This window comes from Pteronotus mesoamericanus, unplaced genomic scaffold, assembly GCF_021234165.1.
Source record: "Pteronotus mesoamericanus isolate MK-2021 breed Mesoamerican mustached bat unplaced genomic scaffold, CSHL_Meso_final scaffold_174, whole genome shotgun sequence".
Classification (NCBI taxonomy): Eukaryota; Metazoa; Chordata; class Mammalia; order Chiroptera; family Mormoopidae; genus Pteronotus; species Pteronotus mesoamericanus.
The window spans coordinates 34730546-34739010 of NW_026555309.1; the positions used below are offsets into that span (position 1 = coordinate 34730546).

The 8465-nt window shown below is 40.3% G+C and overlaps 1 pseudogene; it reads left to right on the forward strand.

Moving 5' to 3' along the window:
- Positions 1–705: 705 nt before the first annotated feature.
- On the forward strand, positions 706–8250 carry LOC129084434 (40S ribosomal protein S3-like; annotated as a pseudogene).
- The last annotated feature ends 215 nt before the right edge of the window (positions 8251–8465 follow it).

The following is an 8465-nucleotide window of genomic DNA, read 5'->3' on the forward strand; positions in this document are numbered from 1 at the left end:
TCTGAAGTGGAATCAGTCTGCAGAGATATAGTTCAACTATCATTAAATGTGTTTCATTGTTACAACTTGAAGCTATGGGATGTATCACCTTTATAAAGAGGTTTCTTCTTCTCTTGCCCTTCTTTTTCTTTAAATTATGCATGAGCTAGTTACAGGGGTCTTTTAAGCTTTGGGTCCTGCCTCCTAACTGGAGAAATGGTCTACTCCCAAATTCAGCCTTCTGCCTCTTGAGAAGCAGATTATTTGCATATTTCCACTTTCAAGATTAATAACACCAGTAAAAGTCTATGAGTTCCATCTCAGACACATCTCATTTCATGTAATACAAATCAAATATGCTCACAGCATATCAATGCTTGTAAATAACAATAGCAACAAGAAACTACAAACAATTGTTTCACTTTATTCCTTCTTTGCATTATGTCAGATATTATGGCAGGTGTTTACAAGAGTTAGTATCTTTTAATCCTTCTTTATAAGGTTATTCTTAAAAAGTAAATCAGATAAATACCCTGTAAATTGTTATAAACTGAACAGCTAGCTGTTTACCAAAACCCATTCTTTCCTTTACTTCAGTAACCAACCAAGCTGTATTCCTCTTCACTTGCTTAAGAAAAACTTTTTGATTCCGTACTTATTCTTTTTCTCTGATTCCCAGTGAAGAAATGATGCCCTTAGAGCAAACATAAAAGCCTCAACCCAAACATGGGATCACAGCTGTCATCCTTGGCGTCTAAACGGCCACAGGAAAGAAAGCCTCGGATTCGTAGGTGCATGAGCAATAAAGTTCTATCTTGTTCAAACCACTGAATTTTAGAGATCCCTTGTTTTAATCGCAGTTATCAGTACTCTAACTAATGTGAACATTAAGGAAAGTCCCTGGAACAGAAAAACAGCTGGATAATCGCAAGCTGTCATTTTTGTTACTAGCAGTAATTTTCCTCACGACGCTATATCAATGAGAAATGTGGAAAATGATACAACAAATACTGGAGAACGGTGTGTGATATGAGCCAGTAATTAATTTCTGGTGAATAAAAGGAGGTTCTGGGGAGGAAATAAACGTTCTTCTGCTTGTTCTTTCAATTACTGATTGAAATCTGTTTTAATTTCAAAAATTACATTTTTTTCCTCTATTTTGTAAACCTTATGATAACAGGGAAGCTGAAGATAGCAAATGCCCTTACATGGAGAAGGATTCAGAATAATACATGTGTAAAAAGAGAAACTCTTCCAGCACCTAACCCTCCACACGGCTGGGGGGTCCAGGCATCTTAAATCTAAGGGATGACAGAGGAAACTTAGTGTGCACTTCTTCTAAATCCTGTGGCAAGTATTGGCCCTTTGCAAAGCACTCAATTTTCAGGGGCATCTCAGAAAAAGATGCAGGCAGCTCTGATTGCTGTGTGTATGAGTTGGGGCTAGAATTAGTGAAGAAGGGATCTGTATTCCATTTTTAAAGTGTGGATTACGCCATCCACACTTCAATGAAGCATATTCTTAGACACGATCAGCTTTCCTTATTTCCACCCCAAAATGGTCTAGACTAAAACGGCTTCAACTCAGAAAAAAAGGGGGGAAATAATCAATTGGAAACCCCCCAAAAGGAAGAATTGGGTCATGGCCTTTGAGAGCAGGGCTCCCTTTGTCTGTATCCCTTTTGCCTACAATGGCACCACCTTGTACGCTCCCAAAAAGCCCTACATGTACAGGAAAATCTGCATCTCATTTCTGCTGAAATATGTTTTCAATTTAGGATTTGAGTTTCCAGATTGACTTGTGAACATCTAAAGGACTCAATGTCACCGTGACATAATGTTCCCCAAAGGCCAGCTGGCCGTCAGCAGAGAAATGGGCAGTGATTAGCTAGCTGTCAGTGGTCAAAGGTGCTGATGTGACTGCGGAAACCAACGTGGGAAAACTGAGAAGGAAAGAGGGAAAAGTCAGGGTGTTGTGGGGGAGGGGAAGTGGCCCAAGGGGAACTTTAGAAACTAAAGGGATTGTTCAAAGATGAAATATGAAGAGGGTTTGGATAGGAAAAGATGGAAATTTTACAGATAATTTGGAACGTACTTAAAGGACCACTTTAAATAGAAAAAGATCTTAAGAAATATACTTTCGAACCAAGGAGTAGAGGCCAGCACAAAAAGGGAGAATAATCCACATTTGAAGAAATTAGATTCACAGAAAGTCCAGGGGGGTATATCATGATGGAATGGTTTTAAGAATCATGATAATAATACTTTCTTAAACACCCAGCAATTTCAGTGACTACTTCTACCATCTGTGAAGATTTGTTTACATGCCAGTTATTTTGCCAGCATTTTATACAAATCATCTCATTTAATTATTTGTGGGAGTGTTAATACTCCTGCTTTACCAGAGAAATCATAGAAAGCAACAGGTTAAAAAGGCTATAGCTTTCTTCTCTTTCCCCTCTATTCTCTCCTCCCTATAAACAATGATATGATGAGTATGTATGTAACTACCTTTTTTTTTTTGAGAAGTGTAAGGGAATCACAGAAGACATATGCACAAGGGAAGAGGAAACAATCCAGTTATATTTATTCTGTTAATAATAAAGATGGCATTCATGGGATTCAATTTACGAATGTATATATGGACCCCTCCTCCTTCTCCTATCCCAGTCCCGGGGGCTACTTCATTTCTCCCCATTGGCCCCTCTCTAACCCCTGATCTAGTTGTCCATAAATCAGTCATTCCCCTTAGCTCCAAAATGCTCGGATTGATTCTGCTTGATTCATTGTATTTTAGGGACAATTGCATCCAAAATTGTATCTCTTACATAATTGAGACTTTCAGAAAGAGGAGTTCATTTCTGTGCTTTTTATGGGAAAGTAGCCTGATGGGAAGATAATCCCCTTCCAATATTTGGCTTGAGCACTTTCAGTGAGAAAAGGAAGGAGCATGTGCTCGGCAAAGCTTTGTTCACTATTTTGACTATTCTGATGTGTGCGTGTGTGTGTATTTATTAATTATATTTTTTCATTAGAAAGCTCCCTTAAGGGAGCCACCTCTGAAAATTAGAGAGTTAAAAACTTTATGTGGATGCCCTCACAATCCTCTTCTAAGTCTCCCTTTCTCCTTTTTCTCTAAAATCCATTTCATCCATGTTTGTGTTTATTTATGAGTGGGATTGTGTCTAAACAGGAAATGGGATCAAGTGGGCAGAAAATTTGAATCCAAGGACAGGTAATTCTGGAATTATACCAAATGTTGCTTTGTAGTAATTATGTGATTAGTTTTAATATCTCTGAGTTCGATACCTCAGTTGTAAAAATAGGGAAAAGAAAGTGTTCATTTCACAAATGTTGCGTGGATCTTAAGCAAATGGGCTTAGTGTTTTCACAAATAGCAACTCCATAAGCAGTATGTTATATTTTTGGCATCTAAAAAGCCTTTAAGACTCAAAGAACAACATCAGTCCTGATGAACTCTTACTCTATAAGGAGTGAGTATAGTTGTGGAACTTGAATTTTCAATCAGAACTAATTGTTGTTCTCCTTTTGTTTTATAATAACTTTTTCAAATCAGTAGCATGGCATTTTCCATGCTGTATTAACTACTTGTTAACACTTGTGGTCCTCTACCAGATTATAAATTTCTTGTAAATTGGGATTATGCTTTTTAATTTTTTTTTTAGGTTCTATAGGACCAACCTATATTACTGGTTGCTTAATGCTTACAGGCTGTGTGGACGAATTTGCATAGTGTTTCACAATGTTCTTACCCCTTAAAGAAGACAACCTTTTGCCCAGGTCCACAGCTAAGTCGACTTCTGAAAATTTGTAATAAATGCATTCTTCTAGCAGAGGTGTCTAATCGGCGGCCCATGGGCTGCGTGTGGCCCAGGATAGCTAAGAATGTGGCCCAACACAAAATTGTGAATTTACTTAAAACCTTTTTTTGTGTTCATTACTTTTCATTAGTGTCTGTGTATTTAATGTGTGGCCCAAGATAATTCTTCTTCTTCTAGTGTGGTCCAGAGATGCCAAAAGGTTGGGCACCTAAGCATTCTGAAGTCATCTTTCTTTATGGTGTGCTTTTCTATTAAAAATGACCAACACCTGCCCTAGAACACTTCACCACACCTGAGTGAGATACAGCTGACACAACAATGCTCCTATCAACGCATCTGCCACTTATGACACTTTGATTAGTAACAAAATGATTTTTTTCCTCAAAGGAATTCATTTGAATAAGAAAAAGAATGACAGGAAAGCAAATGCTTTTTCCACTATTGCTCAAAACTTTCAGTTCAGGTTTCAGGTTTTCCTTCATTCTTTGGCAACAAGAGAAAGAAAATAACAAGCTCAACATCCAAGCGCAGTCAAATTGGTAGAGTCAATTCTTGGCTCTTTCCAATTGAGATAATTACTGTGGGGAGTGATAAATACCACCCAATTTCAAATTTTGCTGTCTGGGATTTTTGCTGCTTTCTGCATCCCATATCTGCTTATTAAATCTGACTTGGAAAAAAAATCCTCACTGTGTCCCAATGAGTTCATTTTATCGACCTTGCTTTCTTAGCTTTCTAAATTTCCACATAAATATATCTAAGTTTTGATTGCCAAGACTTAAAAAAAATCTTTGAATTGGCTATTCTGAAAAGAAAATGCAATAGGGTAATCATATTTTGTCTAAACAAATTTCCTAACCACTAGGTTGTACGGTAATATGTTTACTATGGAAAAATCTGAACTTTTTAAAAATGTCTTTTCCTCATCTGGAAACAACTGAATATATGCCACAGGTAATTTTTTTTTTTTTTTTTTTGGTGCTTAATCACATTATGCAAACTTTATATTACTAAGAAGCATTAGTATATACTTAACAAATTGTCCCTTTTGAAATAGAGTTGTAGTCCCTGCCTTTTAACACCTTGAGGAAAACATATTGGGTCTTCTGAGTTAGGTCAGTGTAAGGTAATACTTACTCTACAATAGTATGACTCTCAAAAGGCTCCTTTCACTTGTTTTCTCTTTCCCTAAACCTACTGGATTAAGAAAATGTTCCACCTTTTCAAAGTTAATAAAACTACCTCCTATTCTTTTGGCTTTGTTGCCTCTCTCTCACATTTTGTTGCTGTCCGATAATCAACTCCCTTCCGAGGAAGTTCCTCAGAGGTCAAAGGGTAATGGTATCAAACCTCAGCCTGTCTGGTTTGTTGTAGGGTGTTTGGTTAAGATCAAGATCTCCGATAAGAGAGGGGTTGCTCTGGCTGGGAAAGGAAATGATTTCCGATACAGCACAGCAATTCCGAGAAGAGGGGGAGAGAAAGAGAGACCCACCAAGAGCATGATAAGTTGTAGTTTGTTTTGCTCTAAAATCGTTAGAGAGTCAAAACATCGTCATTTAATACTGGAAAAACTAAACCTTGAATGGTGGGTAAAATAAGCCTCACCTTGAGATCTGCACTGTTGAAATGAACAGCAAGTCAGATGATGAGGAAGTAGCTGTGAAGCAAAACAAGCGAGTTTCCAGTTCCCTGAGCTTAAACCCATGCTCCCTGGATTTGGCGGTCAAAGCTCACCACTCAGGGTGACACCTCATATTTTATTTAAGCGCTTTCTTCTGAGGAGTTGAAAGCACCTGGCAGATATCAGCTTTTTTGAGCAGTGAAAGAAAACACAGATATTACCAAATGAAGAGCTACGTTCAAAGACCCGAGTCCCTTGGCCCATCCAATTTAGTGCTATCAATTTTATCTTCACACAGCTTTATTTCTTACATACACTTTCAAGGTGATATATCACTTTAGCCAGTCTCTCTCTCTCTCTCTCTTTTTTTTTTTTTAGCCAGTCTCCTGATTTATAGAAACATTGTTTTATCTCTGTGAAACCTTTTTTTCACATAGCGTCATCAGACTTTCCTCAGTGTTGCCACAAAGTCCCAGTGCGCGAGATTGCAGCTTCTGTTAATATTTGTTTTCATTTTTCCTCAGTTTCACTCTCATTGATCAAGGACTGTTTAATGTCCAATTGTCAACCAAGGACAAGATAATCAGAAGAACACAGAGAATAATTAAAATGTGGTGGGGAAGCGAAGGAGGGTGCTTAGAGTGACAGTGTCATTCAGCCTCTCTGTTGTACTGATGAGGAAATCAAAATGCAGGGAATGCCAAGGCCTTCGTTCCCAGAAGGAGGGGAAGGAAGGAAGGAAGGAAGGGGGGAAGGAAGGAAGGAAGGAAGGGGGGAAGGAAGGAAGGAAGGAAGGAGGGAAGGAAGGAAGGAAGGAAGGAAGGAAGGAAGGAAGGAAGGAAGGAAGGAAGGAAGGAAGGAAGGAAGGAAGGAAGGAAGGAAGGAAGGAAGGAGGGAGGGAGGGAGGGAAGGAGGGAAGGAAGGAGGGAAAGGAAGGAAAGGAAAAAAGAGAGAAAGATGCTTGAGTTTATGGTAAACTGTCTTTGAAGTTCCAGCCTTGGAGGAAGTCCCAGGTCAGGCAGCAGCTTAGCCTGGGAATGGGGGCTGCTCAGGATCTGCCTTTGTATAATCAGTGTGGTCCAGCCTAGCCATGTCCCTTAGGGCTTGAGTTCCCATTTGCTTCCCTGGCTGCTTTTCTCAGCTTCCAGGTGTTCTACTGGCACACAGAGAAGGAAGGCTGGAGAGCACTTGTTGCTTCTTCTAGCAGGTCACCTGCTACCCAGCTCTACTGGTTTCAGGAATCCCAAGGGAAGACCACAATATTCTTCTGTGTCTAGTCATCCTTTCAGAAACAGCATGAGTTCATTTCCTCCATGAAACCCTACCTGGCCTCCCTAAGCTGCTTCTGCCCACTGCCCTACCCTGTTGCTTATTTGACATTGCCTCTCATTGCTTGTTTTTCGCACGTGTCTTTTGGACTGGTCTCAGCCACATGGTGACTTTGTGAAGCCTGTAAAGACAGGAACTATGTCTCTCACATCATTGTTCATGTCTGTTATGCTTCTGGATATAAAAGCAAATGCTTATGTAACACTTTCAATTTTTCTCTGTGTCAAAAGTTGTAGTAACAGGAAAAAAAAAAACCCTTCTCCCTTATTTTTATCTTCTTATTCACTTCCTCTCCACCCACTGTGACAATGGTGGCTTGAGTCTGACTAATACTAAAGTAACTTTACACTGGTTTATTCATATACCTCAAATCTTCATCCTCATAGTTACACTATGAGACAAGTGGTTATCCCCAGTTTTCAAATGAGACAATGGAGGCTCAGAAAGACTAAATAACTTGGCTGAGGTCCTTTTAGGCAAAAGGGATGCAGGGCTCTATCTTGAGGGCTGAAATTTACTTATATTCTTGGATGTCTCCTGTCCTCCCCAAGACAAGTTTGCATTATACAAACTGTTTTCTACTTACACTAAAAATTCTGAGATAAGGCCCAGGTGTAGATGGCACACATTTTAAAGTAGATGTTGTTTATCTTGGCTACCGTGGTTTTACTTTCAAGAACATTTCCCCTTAGGGGCAAGATGGGGGAGCAAATATCCAAGAAGAGTATTTGATGGCATCTTCAAAGCTGAACTGAACTGAACGAGCTTCTCACTCAGGAAATGGCTGAAGGTGGCTACTCCGAAGTTACATGAACCAGGACAGAACTCATAACCACCAGGATGCAGAATGTTCTTGGTGAGAAGGGCCAATGGATATGGGAATTGACCTCTGTGGTTCCGAAAACATTGGGCTTCCCTGAGGACAGTGTAGAACTTCATGCTGAAAAGGTCTACATGCCAAGAGTTCTTTGCCTAGGCAGAGTCTCTGTGTTACAAACTCATAGGAGGTCTTGCTGTGTGTGTGTGTGTGTGTGTGTGTGTGTGTGTGCGCACGCGCGCCTCGGGGGCTGCCACAGCGTGCTGAGGTTCATCATGGAGAGTGGGGCCAAAGGCTGCAAGTCATGGTGTCTGGGAAACTCTGACAACAGAGGGTTAAATCCATGAAGTTTGTCAATGGTCTGATGATCCACCGTGGCGACCCTGTGAACTAGTATGTTGACACCACCAAGCGCCACGTGCTGCTCAGGCAAGGTGTGCTGGGCCTCAAAATGAAGATATGGTTCCTTGGGGACCAACCGATAGGACTGACCCTAAGAAGCTCCGGACTGACCTTGGGAGCACCTTAGATCCCCAAGGTAAGATACTGTCCGCTGCCCCCATTTTTGCGCAGAGGGGTGGGAAGCCAGAGCTGCCTGTCATGCGCCAGCCAGTAACTGCAGCTGGCTCTAGAGTCTGCATGTTGCTCTATGAAGATCTTTAATAAAATTCTTTTAAAACAAAAACAAAAAGAAGTCCCTCCCTTATTGATTCTTCTGCTCTGGAAACACGCAGGATTTCTTGTCCTCACACTCTCACGGTCCTTCCCCTCTCCTATCTCACTCAGAACCCCTAAACTCATTGACATGGGAGTATAAATGACTGCTAAAGCTCAGTGTATTTCTTCGTCCATAGTCACTCGCAATTCTCAGGTGAAGG